Here is a 20,939-nt window from a genome sequence, read left to right on the forward strand (position 1 = left end):
TGTTTTTCAGCAGAAATAAACATGTTTCTGCAAGTTTGGTCAACCCCATGTAAGTTATGGGGCAGTAACATCACACTTTTCAAAACGTGTTTTTCAGCCCGAAATTAACGCGTTTTTTCAGACAACTGAATCTCCTTGTAACAGCAAGGCTCAGAAGAGCCCACACACTCAGACCTTAACCCCAGTGTGCAGAAAGGGTCAAAACGTGTTTTTCAGCAGAAATAAACATGTTTCTGCAAGTTTGGTCAACCCCATGTAAGTTATGGGGCAGTAACATCACACTTTTCAAAACGTGTTTTTCAGCCCGAAATAAACGCGTTTTTTCAGACAACTGAATCTCCTTGTAACAGCAAGGCTCAGAAGTGCCCACACACTCAGCCCTTAACCCCAGTGTGCAGAAAGGGTCAAAACGTGTTTTTCAGCAGAAATAAACATGTTTCTGCAAGTTTGGTCAACCCCATGTAAGTTATGGGGCAGTAACATCACACTTTTCAAAACGTGTTTTTCAGCCCGAAATAAACGCGTTTTTTCAGACAACTGAATCTCCTTGTAACAGCAAGGCTCAGAAGAGCCCACACACTCAGACCTTAACCCCAGTGTGCAGAAAGGGTCAAAACGTGTTTTTCAGCAGAAATAAACATGTTTCTGCAAGTTTGGTCAACCCCATGTAAGTTATGGGGCAGTAACATCACACTTTTCAAAACGTGTTTTTCAGCCCGAAATAAACGCGTTTTTTCAAACAGCTGAATCTACTTGTAACAGCAAGGCTCAGAAGTGCCCACACACTCAGCCTTTAACCCCAGTGTGCAGAAAGGGTCAAAACGTGTTTTTCAGCAGAAATAAACATGTTTCTGCAAGTTTGGTCAACCCCATATAAGTTATGGGGCAGTAACATCACACTTTTCAAAACGTGTTTTTCAGCCCGAAATAAACGCGTTTTTTCAGACAACTGAATCTCCTTGTAACAGCAAGGCTCAGAAGTGCCCACACACTCAGCCCTTAACCCCAGTGTGCAGAAAGGGTCAAAACGTGTTTTTCAGCAGAAATAAACATGTTTCTGCAAGTTTGGTCAACCCCATGTAAGTTATGGGGCAGTAACATCACACTTTTCAAAACGTGTTTTTCAGCCCGAAATAAACGCGTTTTTTCAGACAACTGAATCTCCTTGTAACAGCAAGGCTCAGAAGTGCCCACATACTCAGCCCTTAACCCCAGTGTGCAGAAAGGGTCAAAACGTGTTTTTCAGCCGAAATAAACATGTTTCTGCAAGTTTGGTCAACCCCATGTAAGTTATGGGGCAGTAACATCACACTTTTCAAAACGTGTTTTTCAGCCCGAAATAAACGCGTTTTTTCAGACAGCTGAATCTACTAGTAACAGCAAGGCTCAGAAGTTCCCACACACTCATCCCTTAACCCCAGTGTGCAGAAAGGGTCAAAACGTGTTTTTCAGCAGAAATAAACATGTTTCTGCAAGTTTGGTCAACCCCATGTAAGTTATGGGGCAGTAACAGCACACTTTTCAAAACGTGTTTTTCAGCCCGAAATAAACGCGTTTTTTCAAACAGCTGAATCTACTTGTAACAGCAAGGCTCAGAAGTGCCCACACACTCAGCCTTTAACCCCAGTGTGCAGAAAGGGTCAAAACGTGTTTTTCAGCAGAAATAAACATGTTTCTGCAAGTTTGGTCAACCCCATATAAGTTATGGGGCAGTAACATCACACTTTTCAAAACGTGTTTTTCAGCCCGAAATAAACGCGTTTTTTCAGACAACTGAATCTCCTTGTAACAGCAAGGCTCAGAAGTGCCCACACACTCAGCCCTTAACCCCAGTGTGCAGAAAGGGTCAAAACGTGTTTTTCAGCAGAAATAAACATGTTTCTGCAAGTTTGGTCAACCCCATGTAAGTTATGGGGCAGTAACATCACACTTTTCAAAACGTGTTTTTCAGCCCGAAATAAACGCATTTTTTCAGACAACTGAATCTCCTTGTAACAGCAAGGCTCAGAAGTGCCCACACACTCAGCCCTTAACCCCAGTGTGCAGAAAGGGTCAAAACGTGTTTTTCAGCAGAAATAAACATGTTTCTGCAAGTTTGGTCAACCCCATGTAAGTTATGGGGCAGTAACATCACACTTTTCAAAACGTGTTTTTCAGCCCGAAATAAACGCGTTTTTTCAGACTACTGAATCTCCTTGTAACAGCAAGGCTCAGAAGAGCCCACACACTCAGCCCTTAACCCCAGTGTGCAGAAAGGGTCAAAACGTGTTTTTCAGCAGAAATAAACATGTTTCTGCAAGTTTGGTCAACCCCATGTAAGTTATGGGGCTGTAACATCACACTTTTCAAAACGTGTTTTTCAGCCCGAAATAAACGCGTTTTTTCAGACAACTGAATCTCCTTGTAACAGCAAGGCTCAGAAGTGCCCACACACTCAGCCCTTAACCCCAGTGTGCAGAAAGGGTCAAAACGTGTTTTTCAGCAGAAATAAACATGTTTCTGCAAGTTTGGTCAACCCCATGTAAGTTATGGGGCAGTAACATCACACTTTTCAAAACGTGTTTTTCAGCCCGAAATAAACGCATTTTTTCAGACAACTGAATCTCCTTGTAACAGCAAGGCTCAGAAGTGCCCACACACTCAGCCCTTAACCCCAGTGTGCAGAAAGGGTCAAAACGTGTTTTTCAGCAGAAATAAACATGTTTCTGCAAGTTTGGTCAACCCCATGTAAGTTATGGGGCAGTAACATCACACTTTTCAAAACGTGTTTTTCAGCCCGAAATAAACGCGTTTTTTCAGACTACTGAATCTCCTTGTAACAGCAAGGCTCAGAAGAGCCCACACACTCAGCCCTTAACCCCAGTGTGCAGAAAGGGTCAAAACGTGTTTTTCAGCAGAAATAAACATGTTTCTGCAAGTTTGGTCAACCCCATATAAGTTATGGGGCAGTAACATCACACTTTTCAAAACGTGTTTTTCAGCCCGAAATAAACGCGTTTTTTCAGACAACTGAATCTCCTTGTAACAGCAAGGCTCAGAAGTGCCCACACACTCAGCCCTTAACCCCAGTGTGCAGAAAGGGTCAAAACGTGTTTTTCAGCCGAAATAAACATGTTTCTGCAAGTTTGGTCAACCCCATGTAAGTTATGGGGCAGTAACATCACACTTTTCAAAACGTGTTTTTCAGCCCGAAATAAACGCGTTTTTTCAGACAGCTGAATCTACTAGTAACAGCAAGGCTCAGAAGTTCCCACACACTCATCCCTTAACCCCAGTGTGCAGAAAGGGTCAAAACGTGTTTTTCAGCAGAAATAAACATGTTTCTGCAAGTTTGGTCAACCCCATGTAAGTTATGGGGCAGTAACATCACACTTTTCAAAACGTGTTTTTCAGCCCGAAATAAACGCGTTTTTTCAAACAGCTGAATCTACTTGTAACAGCAAGGCTCAGAAGTGCCCACACACTCAGCCTTTAACCCCAGTGTGCAGAAAGGGTCAAAACGTGTTTTTCAGCAGAAATAAACATGTTTCTGCAAGTTTGGTCAACCCCATATAAGTTATGGGGCAGTAACATCACACTTTTCAAAACGTGTTTTTCAGCCCGAAATAAACGCGTTTTTTCAGATAACTGAATCTCCTTGTAACAGCAAGGCTCAGAAGTGCCCACACACTCAGCCCTTAACCCCAGTGTGCAGAAAGGGTCAAAACGTGTTTTTCAGCAGAAATAAACATGTTTCTGCAAGTTTGGTCAACCCCATGTAAGTTATGGGGCAGTAACATCACACTTTTCAAAACGTGTTTTTCAGCCCGAAATAAACGCATTTTTTCAGACAACTGAATCTCCTTGTAACAGCAAGGCTCAGAAGTGCCCACACACTCAGCCCTTAACCCCAGTGTGCAGAAAGGGTCAAAACGTGTTTTTCAGCAGAAATAAACATGTTTCTGCAAGTTTGGTCAACCCCATGTAAGTTATGGGGCAGTAACATCACACTTTTCAAAACGTGTTTTTCAGCCCGAAATAAACGCGTTTTTTCAGACTACTGAATCTCCTTGTAACAGCAAGGCTCAGAAGAGCCCACACACTCAGCCCTTAACCCCAGTGTGCAGAAAGGGTCAAAACGTGTTTTTCAGCAGAAATAAACATGTTTCTGCAAGTTTGGTCAACCCCATGTAAGTTATGGGGCAGTAACATCACACTTTTCAAAACGTGTTTTTCAGCCCGAAATAAACGCGTTTTTTCAGACAACTGAATCTCCTTGTAACAGCAAGGCTCAGAAGTGCCCACACACTCAGCCCTTAACCCCAGTGTGCAGAAAGGGTCAAAACATGTTTTTCAGCAGAAATAAACATGTTTCTGCAAGTTTGGTCAACCCCATGTAAGTTATGGGGCAGTAACATCACACTTTTCAAAACGTGTTTTTCAGCCCGAAATAAACTCGTTTTTTCAGACAGCTGAATCTACTTGTAACAGCAAGGCTCAGAAGTGCCCACACACTCAGCCCTTAACCCCAGTGTGCAGAAAGGGTCAAAACGTGTTTTTCAGCAGAAATAAACATGTTTCTGCAAGTTTGGTCAACCCCATGTAAGTTATGGGGCTGTAACATCACACTTTTCAAAACGTGTTTTTCAGCCCAAAATAAACGCGTTTTTTCAGACAACTGAATCTCCTTGTAACAGCAAGGCTCAGAAGTGCCCACACACTCAGCCCTTAACCCCAGTGTGCAGAAAGGGTCAAAACGTGTTTTTCAGCAGAAATAAACATGTTTCTGCAAGTTTGGTCAACCCCATGTAAGTTATGGGGCAGTAACATCACACTTTTCAAAACGTGTTTTTCAGCCCGAAATAAACGCGTTTTTTCAGACTACTGAATCTCCTTGTAACAGCAAGGCTCAGAAGAGCCCACACACTCAGCCCTTAACCCCAGTGTGCAGAAAGGGTCAAAACGTGTTTTTCAGCAGAAATAAACATGTTTCTGCAAGTTTGGTCAACCCCATGTAAGTTATGGGGCAGTAACATCACACTTTTCAAAACGTGTTTTTCAGCCCGAAATAAACGCGTTTTTTCAGACAACTGAATCTCCTTGTAACAGCAAGGCTCAGAAGAGCCCACACACTCAGCCCTTAACCCCAGTGTGCAGAAAGGGTCAAAACGTGTTTTTCAGCAGAAATAAACATGTTTCTGCAAGTTTGGTCAACCCCATGTAAGTTATGGGGCAGTAACATCACACTTTTCAAAACGTGTTTTTCAGCCCGAAATAAACGCGTTTTTTCAGACAACTGAATCTCCTTGTAACAGCAAGGCTCAGAAGAGCCCACACACTCAGCCCTTAACCCCAGTGTGCAGAAAGGGTCAAAACGTGTTTTTCAGCAGAAATAAACATGTTTCTGCAAGTTTGGTCAACCCCATGTAAGTTATGGGGCAGTAACATCACACTTTTCAAAACGTGTTTTTCAGCCCGAAATAAACGCGTTTTTTCAGACAACTGAATCTCCTTGTAACAGCAAGGCTCAGAAGTGCCCACATACTCAGCCCTTAACCCCAGTGTGCAGAAAGGGTCAAAACGTGTTTTTCAGCCGAAATAAACATGTTTCTGCAAGTTTGGTCAACCCCATGTAAGTTATGGGGCAGTAACATCACACTTTTCAAAACGTGTTTTTCAGCCCGAAATAAACGCGTTTTTTCAGACAGCTGAATCTACTAGTAACAGCAAGGCTCAGAAGTTCCCACACACTCATCCCTTAACCCCAGTGTGCAGAAAGGGTCAAAACGTGTTTTTCAGCAGAAATAAACATGTTTCTGCAAGTTTGGTCAACCCCATGTAAGTTATGGGGCAGTAACAGCACACTTTTCAAAACGTGTTTTTCAGCCCGAAATAAACGCGTTTTTTCAGACAACTGAATCTCCTTGTAACAGCAAGGCTCAGAAGAGCCCACACACTAAGCCCTTAACCCCAGTGTGCAGAAAGGGTCAAAACGTGTTTTTCAGCAGAAATAAACATGTTTCTGCAAGTTTGGTCAACCCCATGTAAGTTATGGGGCAGTAACATCACACTTTTCAAAACGTGTTTTTCAGCCCGAAATAAACGCGTTTTTTCAAACAGCTGAATCTACTTGTAACAGCAAGGCTCAGAAGTGCCCACACACTCAGCCTTTAACCCCAGTGTGCAGAAAGGGTCAAAACGTGTTTTTCAGCAGAAATAAACATGTTTCTGCAAGTTTGGTCAACCCCATATAAGTTATGGGGCAGTAACATCACACTTTTCAAAACGTGTTTTTCAGCCCGAAATAAACGCGTTTTTTCAGACAACTGAATCTCCTTGTAACAGCAAGGCTCAGAAGTGCCCACACACTCAGCCCTTAACCCCAGTGTGCAGAAAGGGTCAAAACGTGTTTTTCAGCAGAAATAAACATGTTTCTGCAAGTTTGGTCAACCCCATGTAAGTTATGGGGCAGTAACATCACACTTTTCAAAACGTGTTTTTCAGCCCGAAATAAACGCATTTTTTCAGACAACTGAATCTCCTTGTAACAGCAAGGCTCAGAAGTGCCCACACACTCAGCCCTTAACCCCAGTGTGCAGAAAGGGTCAAAACGTGTTTTTCAGCAGAAATAAACATGTTTCTGCAAGTTTGGTCAACCCCATGTAAGTTATGGGGCAGTAACATCACACTTTTCAAAACGTGTTTTTCAGCCCGAAATAAACGCGTTTTTTCAGACTACTGAATCTCCTTGTAACAGCAAGGCTCAGAAGAGCCCACACACTCAGCCCTTAACCCCAGTGTGCAGAAAGGGTCAAAACGTGTTTTTCAGCAGAAATAAACATGTTTCTGCAAGTTTGGTCAACCCCATGTAAGTTATGGGGCAGTAACATCACACTTTTCAAAACGTGTTTTTCAGCCCGAAATAAACGCGTTTTTTCAGACAACTGAATCTCCTTGTAACAGCAAGGCTCAGAAGTGCCCACACACTCAGCCCTTAACCCCAGTGTGCAGAAAGGGTCAAAACATGTTTTTCAGCAGAAATAAACATGTTTCTGCAAGTTTGGTCAACCCCATGTAAGTTATGGGGCAGTAACATCACACTTTTCAAAACGTGTTTTTCAGCCCGAAATAAACTCGTTTTTTCAGACAGCTGAATCTACTTGTAACAGCAAGGCTCAGAAGTGCCCACACACTCAGCCCTTAACCCCAGTGTGCAGAAAGGGTCAAAACGTGTTTTTCAGCAGAAATAAACATGTTTCTGCAAGTTTGGTCAACCCCATGTAAGTTATGGGGCTGTAACATCACACTTTTCAAAACGTGTTTTTCAGCCCGAAATAAACGCGTTTTTTCAGACAACTGAATCTCCTTGTAACAGCAAGGCTCAGAAGTGCCCACACACTCAGCCCTTAACCCCAGTGTGCAGAAAGGGTCAAAACATGTTTTTCAGCAGAAATAAACATGTTTCTGCAAGTTTGGTCAACCCCATGTAAGTTATGGGGCAGTAACATCACACTTTTCAAAACGTGTTTTTCAGCCCGACATAAAAGCGTTTTTTCAGACAACTGAATCTCCTTGTAACAGCAAGGCTCAGAAGTGCCCACACACTCAGCCCTTAACCCCAGTGTGCAGAAAGGGTCAAAACGTGTTTTTCAGCAGAAATAAACATGTTTCTGCAAGTTTGGTCAACCCCATGTAAGTTATGGGGCAGTAACATCACACTTTTCAAAACGTGTTTTTCAGCCCGAAATAAACGCGTTTTTTCAGACAACTGAATCTCCTTGTAACAGCAAGGCTCAGAAGAGCCCACACACTCAGCCCTTAACCCCAGTGTGCAGAAAGGGTCAAAACGTGTTTTTCAGCAGAAATAAACATGTTTCTGCAAGTTTGGTCAACCCCATGTAAGTTATGGGGCAGTAACATCACACTTTTCAAAACGTGTTTTTCAGCCCGAAATAAACGCGTTTTTTCAGACAACTGAATCTCCTTGTAACAGCAAGGCTCAGAAGAGCCCACACACTCAGCCCTTAACCCCAGTGTGCAGAAAGGGTCAAAACGTGTTTTTCAGCAGAAATAAACATGTTTCTGCAAGTTTGGTCAACCCCATGTAAGTTATGGGGCAGTAACATCACACTTTTCAAAACGTGTTTTTCAGCCCGAAATAAACGCGTTTTTTCAGACAACTGAATCTCCTTGTAATAGCAAGGCTCAGAAGTGCCCACACACTCAGCCCTTAACCCCAGTGTGCAGAAAGGGTCAAAACGTGTTTTTCAGCAGAAATAAACATGTTTCTGCAAGTTTGGTCAACCCCATGTAAGTTATGGGGCAGTAACATCACACTTTTCAAAACGTGTTTTTCAGCCCGAAATAAACGCGTTTTTTCAGACAACTGAATCTCCTTGTAACAGCAAGGCTCAGAAGAGCCCACACACTCAGACCTTAACCCCAGTGTGCAGAAAGGGTCAAAACGTGTTTTTCAGCAGAAATAAACATGTTTCTGCAAGTTTGGTCAACCCCATGTAAGTTATGGGGCAGTAACATCACACTTTTCAAAACGTGTTTTTCAGCCCGAAATAAACGCGTTTTTTCAAACAGCTGAATCTACTTGTAACAGCAAGGCTCAGAAGTGCCCACACACTCAGCCTTTAACCCCAGTGTGCAGAAAGGGTCAAAACGTGTTTTTCAGCAGAAATAAACATGTTTCTGCAAGTTTGGTCAACCCCATATAAGTTATGGGGCAGTAACATCACACTTTTCAAAACGTGTTTTTCAGCCCGAAATAAACGCGTTTTTTCAGACAACTGAATCTCCTTGTAACAGCAAGGCTCAGAAGTGCCCACACACTCAGCCCTTAACCCCAGTGTGCAGAAAGGGTCAAAACGTGTTTTTCAGCAGAAATAAACATGTTTCTGCAAGTTTGGTCAACCCCATGTAAGTTATGGGGCAGTAACATCACACTTTTCAAAACGTGTTTTTCAGCCCGAAATAAACGCGTTTTTTCAGACAACTGAATCTCCTTGTAACAGCAAGGCTCAGAAGTGCCCACATACTCAGCCCTTAACCCCAGTGTGCAGAAAGGGTCAAAACGTGTTTTTCAGCCGAAATAAACATGTTTCTGCAAGTTTGGTCAACCCCATGTAAGTTATGGGGCAGTAACATCACACTTTTCAAAACGTGTTTTTCAGCCCGAAATAAACGCGTTTTTTCAGACAGCTGAATCTACTAGTAACAGCAAGGCTCAGAAGTTCCCACACACTCATCCCTTAACCCCAGTGTGCAGAAAGGGTCAAAACGTGTTTTTCAGCAGAAATAAACATGTTTCTGCAAGTTTGGTCAACCCCATGTAAGTTATGGGGCAGTAACAGCACACTTTTCAAAACGTGTTTTTCAGCCCGAAATAAACGCGTTTTTTCAAACAGCTGAATCTACTTGTAACAGCAAGGCTCAGAAGTGCCCACACACTCAGCCTTTAACCCCAGTGTGCAGAAAGGGTCAAAACGTGTTTTTCAGCAGAAATAAACATGTTTCTGCAAGTTTGGTCAACCCCATATAAGTTATGGGGCAGTAACATCACACTTTTCAAAACGTGTTTTTCAGCCCGAAATAAACGCGTTTTTTCAGACAACTGAATCTCCTTGTAACAGCAAGGCTCAGAAGTGCCCACACACTCAGCCCTTAACCCCAGTGTGCAGAAAGGGTCAAAACGTGTTTTTCAGCAGAAATAAACATGTTTCTGCAAGTTTGGTCAACCCCATGTAAGTTATGGGGCAGTAACATCACACTTTTCAAAACGTGTTTTTCAGCCCGAAATAAACGCATTTTTTCAGACAACTGAATCTCCTTGTAACAGCAAGGCTCAGAAGTGCCCACACACTCAGCCCTTAACCCCAGTGTGCAGAAAGGGTCAAAACGTGTTTTTCAGCAGAAATAAACATGTTTCTGCAAGTTTGGTCAACCCCATGTAAGTTATGGGGCAGTAACATCACACTTTTCAAAACGTGTTTTTCAGCCCGAAATAAACGCGTTTTTTCAGACTACTGAATCTCCTTGTAACAGCAAGGCTCAGAAGAGCCCACACACTCAGCCCTTAACCCCAGTGTGCAGAAAGGGTCAAAACGTGTTTTTCAGCAGAAATAAACATGTTTCTGCAAGTTTGGTCAACCCCATGTAAGTTATGGGGCTGTAACATCACACTTTTCAAAACGTGTTTTTCAGCCCGAAATAAACGCGTTTTTTCAGACAACTGAATCTCCTTGTAACAGCAAGGCTCAGAAGTGCCCACACACTCAGCCCTTAACCCCAGTGTGCAGAAAGGGTCAAAACGTGTTTTTCAGCAGAAATAAACATGTTTCTGCAAGTTTGGTCAACCCCATGTAAGTTATGGGGCAGTAACATCACACTTTTCAAAACGTGTTTTTCAGCCCGAAATAAACGCATTTTTTCAGACAACTGAATCTCCTTGTAACAGCAAGGCTCAGAAGTGCCCACACACTCAGCCCTTAACCCCAGTGTGCAGAAAGGGTCAAAACGTGTTTTTCAGCAGAAATAAACATGTTTCTGCAAGTTTGGTCAACCCCATGTAAGTTATGGGGCAGTAACATCACACTTTTCAAAACGTGTTTTTCAGCCCGAAATAAACGCGTTTTTTCAGACTACTGAATCTCCTTGTAACAGCAAGGCTCAGAAGAGCCCACACACTCAGCCCTTAACCCCAGTGTGCAGAAAGGGTCAAAACGTGTTTTTCAGCAGAAATAAACATGTTTCTGCAAGTTTGGTCAACCCCATGTAAGTTATGGGGCAGTAACATCACACTTTTCAAAACGTGTTTTTCAGCCCGAAATAAACGCGTTTTTTCAGACAACTGAATCTCCTTGTAACAGCAAGGCTCAGAAGTGCCCACACACTCAGCCCTTAACCCCAGTGTGCAGAAAGGGTCAAAACATGTTTTTCAGCAGAAATAAACATGTTTCTGCAAGTTTGGTCAACCCCATGTAAGTTATGGGGCAGTAACATCACACTTTTCAAAACGTGTTTTTCAGCCCGAAATAAACTCGTTTTTTCAGACAGCTGAATCTACTTGTAACAGCAAGGCTCAGAAGTGCCCACACACTCAGCCCTTAACCCCAGTGTGCAGAAAGGGTCAAAACGTGTTTTTCAGCAGAAATAAACATGTTTCTGCAAGTTTGGTCAACCCCATGTAAGTTATGGGGCTGTAACATCACACTTTTCAAAACGTGTTTTTCAGCCCGAAATAAACGCGTTTTTTCAGACAACTGAATCTCCTTGTAACAGCAAGGCTCAGAAGTGCCCACACACTCAGCCCTTAACCCCAGTGTGCAGAAAGGGTCAAAACATGTTTTTCAGCAGAAATAAACATGTTTCTGCAAGTTTGGTCAACCCCATGTAAGTTATGGGGCAGTAACATCACACTTTTCAAAACGTGTTTTTCAGCCCGACATAAAAGCGTTTTTTCAGACAACTGAATCTCCTTGTAACAGCAAGGCTCAGAAGTGCCCACACACTCAGCCCTTAACCCCAGTGTGCAGAAAGGGTCAAAACGTGTTTTTCAGCAGAAATAAACATGTTTCTGCAAGTTTGGTCAACCCCATGTAAGTTATGGGGCAGTAACATCACACTTTTCAAAACGTGTTTTTCAGCCCGAAATAAACGCGTTTTTTCAGACAACTGAATCTCCTTGTAACAGCAAGGCTCAGAAGAGCCCACACACTCAGCCCTTAACCCCAGTGTGCAGAAAGGGTCAAAACGTGTTTTTCAGCAGAAATAAACATGTTTCTGCAAGTTTGGTCAACCCCATGTAAGTTATGGGGCAGTAACATCACACTTTTCAAAACGTGTTTTTCAGCCCGAAATAAACGCGTTTTTTCAGACAACTGAATCTCCTTGTAACAGCAAGGCTCAGAAGAGCCCACACACTCAGCCCTTAACCCCAGTGTGCAGAAAGGGTCAAAACGTGTTTTTCAGCAGAAATAAACATGTTTCTGCAAGTTTGGTCAACCCCATGTAAGTTATGGGGCAGTAACATCACACTTTTCAAAACGTGTTTTTCAGCCCGACATAAAAGCGTTTTTTCAGACAACTGAATCTCCTTGTAACAGCAAGGCTCAGAAGTGCCCACACACTCAGCCCTTAACCCCAGTGTGCAGAAAGGGTCAAAACGTGTTTTTCAGCAGAAATAAACATGTTTCTGCAAGTTTGGTCAACCCCATGTAAGTTATGGGGCAGTAACATCACACTTTTCAAAACGTGTTTTTCAGCCCGAAATAAACGCGTTTTTTCAGACAACTGAATCTCCTTGTAACAGCAAGGCTCAGAAGTGCCCACACACTCAGCCCTTAACCCCAGTGTGCAGAAAGGGTCAAAACGTGTTTTTCAGCAGAAATAAACATGTTTCTGCAAGTTTGGTCAACCCCATGTAAGTTATGGGGCAGTAACATCACACTTTTCAAAACGTGTTTTTCAGCCCGAAATAAACGCGTTTTTTCAGACAACTGAATCTCCTTGTAACAGCAAGGCTCAGAAGAGCCCACACACTCAGACCTTAACCCCAGTGTGCAGAAAGGGTCAAAACGTGTTTTTCAGCAGAAATAAACATGTTTCTGCAAGTTTGGTCAACCCCATGTAAGTTATGGGGCAGTAACATCACACTTTTCAAAACGTGTTTTTCAGCCCGAAATAAACGCGTTTTTTCAAACAGCTGAATCTACTTGTAACAGCAAGGCTCAGAAGTGCCCACACACTCAGCCTTTAACCCCAGTGTGCAGAAAGGGTCAAAACGTGTTTTTCAGCAGAAATAAACATGTTTCTGCAAGTTTGGTCAACCCCATATAAGTTATGGGGCAGTAACATCACACTTTTCAAAACGTGTTTTTCAGCCCGAAATAAACGCGTTTTTTCAGACAACTGAATCTCCTTGTAACAGCAAGGCTCAGAAGTGCCCACACACTCAGCCCTTAACCCCAGTGTGCAGAAAGGGTCAAAACGTGTTTTTCAGCAGAAATAAACATGTTTCTGCAAGTTTGGTCAACCCCATGTAAGTTATGGGGCAGTAACATCACACTTTTCAAAACGTGTTTTTCAGCCCGAAATAAACGCGTTTTTTCAGACAACTGAATCTCCTTGTAACAGCAAGGCTCAGAAGTGCCCACATACTCAGCCCTTAACCCCAGTGTGCAGAAAGGGTCAAAACGTGTTTTTCAGCCGAAATAAACATGTTTCTGCAAGTTTGGTCAACCCCATGTAAGTTATGGGGCAGTAACATCACACTTTTCAAAACGTGTTTTTCAGCCCGAAATAAACGCGTTTTTTCAGACAGCTGAATCTACTAGTAACAGCAAGGCTCAGAAGTTCCCACACACTCATCCCTTAACCCCAGTGTGCAGAAAGGGTCAAAACGTGTTTTTCAGCAGAAATAAACATGTTTCTGCAAGTTTGGTCAACCCCATGTAAGTTATGGGGCAGTAACAGCACACTTTTCAAAACGTGTTTTTCAGCCCGAAATAAACGCGTTTTTTCAAACAGCTGAATCTACTTGTAACAGCAAGGCTCAGAAGTGCCCACACACTCAGCCTTTAACCCCAGTGTGCAGAAAGGGTCAAAACGTGTTTTTCAGCAGAAATAAACATGTTTCTGCAAGTTTGGTCAACCCCATATAAGTTATGGGGCAGTAACATCACACTTTTCAAAACGTGTTTTTCAGCCCGAAATAAACGCGTTTTTTCAGACAACTGAATCTCCTTGTAACAGCAAGGCTCAGAAGTGCCCACACACTCAGCCCTTAACCCCAGTGTGCAGAAAGGGTCAAAACGTGTTTTTCAGCAGAAATAAACATGTTTCTGCAAGTTTGGTCAACCCCATGTAAGTTATGGGGCAGTAACATCACACTTTTCAAAACGTGTTTTTCAGCCCGAAATAAACGCATTTTTTCAGACAACTGAATCTCCTTGTAACAGCAAGGCTCAGAAGTGCCCACACACTCAGCCCTTAACCCCAGTGTGCAGAAAGGGTCAAAACGTGTTTTTCAGCAGAAATAAACATGTTTCTGCAAGTTTGGTCAACCCCATGTAAGTTATGGGGCAGTAACATCACACTTTTCAAAACGTGTTTTTCAGCCCGAAATAAACGCGTTTTTTCAGACTACTGAATCTCCTTGTAACAGCAAGGCTCAGAAGAGCCCACACACTCAGCCCTTAACCCCAGTGTGCAGAAAGGGTCAAAACGTGTTTTTCAGCAGAAATAAACATGTTTCTGCAAGTTTGGTCAACCCCATGTAAGTTATGGGGCAGTAACATCACACTTTTCAAAACGTGTTTTTCAGCCCGAAATAAACGCGTTTTTTCAGACAACTGAATCTCCTTGTAACAGCAAGGCTCAGAAGTGCCCACACACTCAGCCCTTAATCCCAGTGTGCAGAAAGGGTCAAAACATGTTTTTCAGCAGAAATAAACATGTTTCTGCAAGTTTGGTCAACCCCATGTAAGTTATGGGGCAGTAACATCACACTTTTCAAAACGTGTTTTTCAGCCCGAAATAAACTCGTTTTTTCAGACAGCTGAATCTACTTGTAACAGCAAGGCTCAGAAGTGCCCACACACTCAGCCCTTAACCCCAGTGTGCAGAAAGGGTCAAAACGTGTTTTTCAGCAGAAATAAACATGTTTCTGCAAGTTTGGTCAACCCCATGTAAGTTATGGGGCAGTAACATCACACTTTTCAAAACGTGTTTTTCAGCCCGAAATAAACGCGTTTTTTCAGACAGCTGAATCTACTTGTAACAGCAAGGCTCAGAAGTGCCCACACACTCAGCCCTTAACCCCAGTGTGCAGAAAGGGTCAAAACGTGTTTTTCAGCAGAAATAAACATGTTTCTGCAAGTTTGGTCAACCCCATGTAAGTTATGGGGCAGTAACATCACACTTTTCAAAACGTGTTTTTCAGCCCGAAATAAACGCGTTTTTTCAGACAACTGAATCTCCTTGTAACAGCAAGGCTCAGAAGTGCCCACACACTCAGCCCTTAACCCCAGTGTGCAGAAAGGGTCAAAACGTGTTTTTCAGCAGAAATAAACATGTTTCTGCAAGTTTGGTCAACCCCATGTAAGTTATGGGGCAGTAACATCACACTTTTCAAAACGTGTTTTTCAGCCCGAAATAAACTCGTTTTTTCAGACAGCTGAATCTACTTGTAACAGCAAGGCTCAGAAGTGCCCACACACTCAGCCCTTAACCCCAGTGTGCAGAAAGGGTCAAAACGTGTTTTTCAGCAGAAATAAACATGTTTCTGCAAGTTTGGTCAACCCCATGTAAGTTATGGGGCAGTAACATCACACTTTTCAAAACGTGTTTTTCAGCCCGAAATAAACGCGTTTTTTCAGACTACTGAATCTCCTTGTAACAGCAAGGCTCAGAAGTGCCCACACACTCAGCCCTTAACCCCAGTGTGCAGAAAGGGTCAAAACATGTTTTTCAGCAGAAATAAACATGTTTCTGCAAGTTTGGTCAACCCCATGTAACTTATGGGGCAGTAACATCACACTTTTCAAAACGTGTTTTTCAGCCCGAAATAAACTCGTTTTTTCAGACAGCTGAATCTACTTGTAACAGCAAGGCTCAGAAGTGCCCACACACTCAGCCCTTAACCCCAGTGTGCAGAAAGGGTCAAAACGTGTTTTTCAGCAGAAATAAACATGTTTCTGCAAGTTTGGTCAACCCCATGTAAGTTATGGGGCTGTAACATCACACTTTTCAAAACGTGTTTTTCAGCCCGAAATAAACGCGTTTTTTCAGACAACTGAATCTCCTTGTAACAGCAAGGCTCAGAAGTGCCCACACACTCAGCCCTTAACCCCAGTGTGCAGAAAGGGTCAAAACGTGTTTTTCAGCAGAAATAAACATGTTTCTGCAAGTTTGGTCAACCCCATGTAAGTTATGGGGCAGTAACATCACACTTTTCAAAACGTGTTTTTCAGCCCGAAATAAACGCGTTTTTTCAGACTACTGAATCTCCTTGTAACAGCAAGGCTCAGAAGAGCCCACACACTCAGCCCTTAACCCCAGTGTGCAGAAAGGGTCAAAACGTGTTTTTCAGCAGAAATAAACATGTTTCTGCAAGTTTGGTCAACCCCATGTAAGTTATGGGGCAGTAACATCACACTTTTCAAAACGTGTTTTTCAGCCCGACATAAAAGCGTTTTTTCAGACAACTGAATCTCCTTGTAACAGCAAGGCTCAGAAGTGCCCACACACTCAGCCCTTAACCCCAGTGTGCAGAAAGGGTCAAAACGTGTTTTTCAGCAGAAATAAACATGTTTCTGCAAGTTTGGTCAACCCCATGTAAGTTATGGGGCAGTAACATCACACTTTTCAAAACGTGTTTTTCAGCCCGAAATAAACGCGTTTTTTCAGACAACTGAATCTCCTTGTAACAGCAAGGCTCAGAAGAGCCCACACACTCAGCCCTTAACCCCAGTGTGCAGAAAGGGTCAAAACGTGTTTTTCAGCAGAAATAAACATGTTTCTGCAAGTTTGGTCAACCCCATGTAAGTTATGGGGCAGTAACATCACACTTTTCAAAACGTGTTTTTCAGCCCGAAATAAACGCGTTTTTTCAGACAACTGAATCTCCTTGTAACAGCAAGGCTCAGAAGAGCCCACACACTCAGCCCTTAACCCCAGTGTGCAGAAAGGGTCAAAACGTGTTTTTCAGCAGAAATAAACATGTTTCTGCAAGTTTGGTCAACCCCATGTAAGTTATGGGGCAGTAACATCACACTTTTCAAAACGTGTTTTTCAGCCCGAAATAAACGCGTTTTTTCAGACAACTGAATCTCCTTGTAACAGCAAGGCTCAGAAGTGCCCACACACTCAGCCCTTAACCCCAGTGTGCAGAAAGGGTCAAAACATGTTTTTCAGCAGAAATAAACATGTTTCTGCAAGTTTGGTCAACCCCATGTAAGTTATGGGGCAGTAACATCACACTTTTCAAAACGTGTTTTTCAGCCCGAAATAAACTCGTTTTTTCAGACAGCTGAATCTACTTGTAACAGCAAGGCTCAGAAGTGCCCACACACTCAGCCCTTAACCCCAGTGTGCAGAAAGGGTCAAAACGTGTTTTTCAGCAGAAATAAACATGTTTCTGCAAGTTTGGTCAACCCCATGTAAGTTATGGGGCTGTAACATCACACTTTTCAAAACGTGTTTTTCAGCCCGAAATAAACGCGTTTTTTCAGACAACTGAATCTCCTTGTAACAGCAAGGCTCAGAAGTGCCCACACACTCAGCCCTTAACCCCAGTGTGCAGAAAGGGTCAAAACATGTTTTTCAGCAGAAATAAACATGTTTCTGCAAGTTTGGTCAACCCCATGTAAGTTATGGGGCAGTAACATCACACTTTTCAAAACGTGTTTTTCAGCCCGACATAAAAGCGTTTTTTCAGACAACTGAATCTCCTTGTAACAGCAAGGCTCAGAAGTGCCCACACACTCAGCCCTTAACCCCAGTGTGCAGAAAGGGTCAAAACGTGTTTTTCAGCAGAAATAAACATGTTTCTGCAAGTTTGGTCAACCCCATGTAAGTTATGGGGCAGTAACATCACACTTTTCAAAACGTGTTTTTCAGCCCGAAATAAACGCGTTTTTTCAGACAACTGAATCTCCTTGTAACAGCAAGGCTCAGAAGAGCCCACACACTCAGCCCTTAACCCCAGTGTGCAGAAAGGGTCAAAACGTGTTTTTCAGCAGAAATAAACATGTTTCTGCAAGTTTGGTCAACCCCATGTAAGTTATGGGGCAGTAACATCACACTTTTCAAAACGTGTTTTTCAGCCCGAAATAAACGCGTTTTTTCAGACAACTGAATCTCCTTGTAACAGCAAGGCTCAGAAGAGCCCACACACTCAGCCCTTAACCCCAGTGTGCAGAAAGGGTCAAAACGTGTTTTTCAGCAGAAATAAACATGTTTCTGCAAGTTTGGTCAACCCCATGTAAGTTATGGGGCAGTAACATCACACTTTTCAAAACGTGTTTTTCAGCCCGACATAAAAGCGTTTTTTCAGACAACTGAATCTCCTTGTAACAGCAAGGCTCAGAAGTGCCCACACACTCAGCCCTTAACCCCAGTGTGCAGAAAGGGTCAAAACGTGTTTTTCAGCAGAAATAAACATGTTTCTGCAAGTTTGGTCAACCCCATGTAAGTTATGGGGCAGTAACATCACACTTTTCAAAACGTGTTTTTCAGCCCGAAATAAACGCGTTTTTTCAGACAACTGAATCTCCTTGTAACAGCAAGGCTCAGAAGTGCCCACACACTCAGCCCTTAACCCCAGTGTGCAGAAAGGGTCAAAACGTGTTTTTCAGCAGAAATAAACATGTTTCTGCAAGTTTGGTCAACCCCATGTAAGTTATGGGGCAGTAACATCACACTTTTCAAAACGTGTTTTTCAGCCCGAAATAAACGCGTTTTTTCAGACAACTGAATCTCCTTGTAACAGCAAGGCTCAGAAGAGCCCACACACTCAGACCTTAACCCCAGTGTGCAGAAAGGGTCAAAACGTGTTTTTCAGCAGAAATAAACATGTTTCTGCAAGTTTGGTCAACCCCATGTAAGTTATGGGGCAGTAACATCACACTTTTCAAAACGTGTTTTTCAGCCCGAAATAAACGCGTTTTTTCAAACAGCTGAATCTACTTGTAACAGCAAGGCTCAGAAGTGCCCACACACTCAGCCTTTAACCCCAGTGTGCAGAAAGGGTCAAAACGTGTTTTTCAGCAGAAATAAACATGTTTCTGCAAGTTTGGTCAACCCCATATAAGTTATGGGGCAGTAACATCACACTTTTCAAAACGTGTTTTTCAGCCCGAAATAAACGCGTTTTTTCAGACAACTGAATCTCCTTGTAACAGCAAGGCTCAGAAGTGCCCACACACTCAGCCCTTAACCCCAGTGTGCAGAAAGGGTCAAAACGTGTTTTTCAGCAGAAATAAACATGTTTCTGCAAGTTTGGTCAACCCCATGTAAGTTATGGGGCAGTAACATCACACTTTTCAAAACGTGTTTTTCAGCCCGAAATAAACGCGTTTTTTCAGACAACTGAATCTCCTTGTAACAGCAAGGCTCAGAAGTGCCCACATACTCAGCCCTTAACCCCAGTGTGCAGAAAGGGTCAAAACGTGTTTTTCAGCCGAAATAAACATGTTTCTGCAAGTTTGGTCAACCCCATGTAAGTTATGGGGCAGTAACATCACACTTTTCAAAACGTGTTTTTCAGCCCGAAATAAACGCGTTTTTTCAGACAGCTGAATCTACTAGTAACAGCAAGGCTCAGAAGTTCCCACACACTCATCCCTTAACCCCAGTGTGCAGAAAGGGTCAAAACGTGTTTTTCAGCAGAAATAAACATGTTTCTGCAAGTTTGGTCAACCCCATGTAAGTTATGGGGCAGTAACAGCACACTTTTCAAAACGTGTTTTTCAGCCCGAAATAAACGCGTTTTTTCAAACAGCTGAATCTACTTGTAACAGCAAGGCTCAGAAGTGCCCACACACTCAGCCTTTAACCCCAGTGTGCAGAAAGGGTCAAAACGTGTTTTTCAGCAGAAATAAACATGTTTCTGCAAGTTTGGTCAACCCCATATAAGTTATGGGGCAGTAACATCACACTTTTCAAAACGTGTTTTTCAGCCCGAAATAAACGCGTTTTTTCAGACAACTGAATCTCCTTGTAACAGCAAGGCTCAGAAGTGCCCACACACTCAGCCCTTAACCCCAGTGTGCAGAAAGGGTCAAAACGTGTTTTTCAGCAGAAATAAACATGTTTCTGCAAGTTTGGTCAACCCCATGTAAGTTATGGGGCAGTAACATCACACTTTTCAAAACGTGTTTTTCAGCCCGAAATAAACGCATTTTTTCAGACAACTGAATCTCCTTGTAACAGCAAGGCTCAGAAGTGCCCACACACTCAGCCCTTAACCCCAGTGTGCAGAAAGGGTCAAAACGTGTTTTTCAGCAGAAATAAACATGTTTCTGCAAGTTTGGTCAACCCCATGTAAGTTATGGGGCAGTAACATCACACTTTTCAAAACGTGTTTTTCAGCCCGAAATAAACGCGTTTTTTCAGACTACTGAATCTCCTTGTAACAGCAAGGCTCAGAAGAGCCCACACACTCAGCCCTTAACCCCAGTGTGCAGAAAGGGTCAAAACGTGTTTTTCAGCAGAAATAAACATGTTTCTGCAAGTTTGGTCAACCCCATGTAAGTTATGGGGCAGTAACATCACACTTTTCAAAACGTGTTTTTCAGCCCGAAATAAACGCGTTTTTTCAGACAACTGAATCTCCTTGTAACAGCAAGGCTCAGAAGTGCCCACACACTCAGCCCTTAATCCCAGTGTGCAGAAAGGGTCAAAACATGTTTTTCAGCAGAAATAAACATGTTTCTGCAAGTTTGGTCAACCCCATGTAAGTTATGGGGCAGTAACATCACACTTTTCAAAACGTGTTTTTCAGCCCGAAATAAACTCGTTTTTTCAGACAGCTGAATCTACTTGTAACAGCAAGGCTCAGAAGTGCCCACACACTCAGCCCTTAACCCCAGTGTGCAGAAAGGGTCAAAACGTGTTTTTCAGCAGAAATAAACATGTTTCTGCAAGTTTGGTCAACCCCATGTAAGTTATGGGGCAGTAACTTCACACTTTTCAAAACGTGTTTTTCAGCCCGAAATAAACGCGTTTTTTCAGACAGCTGAATCTACTTGTAACAGCAAGGCTCAGAAGTGCCCACACACTCAGCCCTTAACCCCAGTGTGCAGAAAGGGTCAAAACGTGTTTTTCAGCAGAAATAAACATGTTTCTGCAAGTTTGGTCAACCCCATGTAAGTTATGGGGCAGTAACATCACACTTTTCAAAACGTGTTTTTCAGCCCGAAATAAACGCGTTTTTTCAGACAACTGAATCT

This window comes from Lepisosteus platostomus, chromosome 24, assembly GCF_059453375.1.
Source record: "Lepisosteus platostomus isolate fLepPlt1 chromosome 24, fLepPlt1.hap1, whole genome shotgun sequence".
In the NCBI taxonomy this organism is placed as follows: Eukaryota; Metazoa; Chordata; class Actinopteri; order Semionotiformes; family Lepisosteidae; genus Lepisosteus; species Lepisosteus platostomus.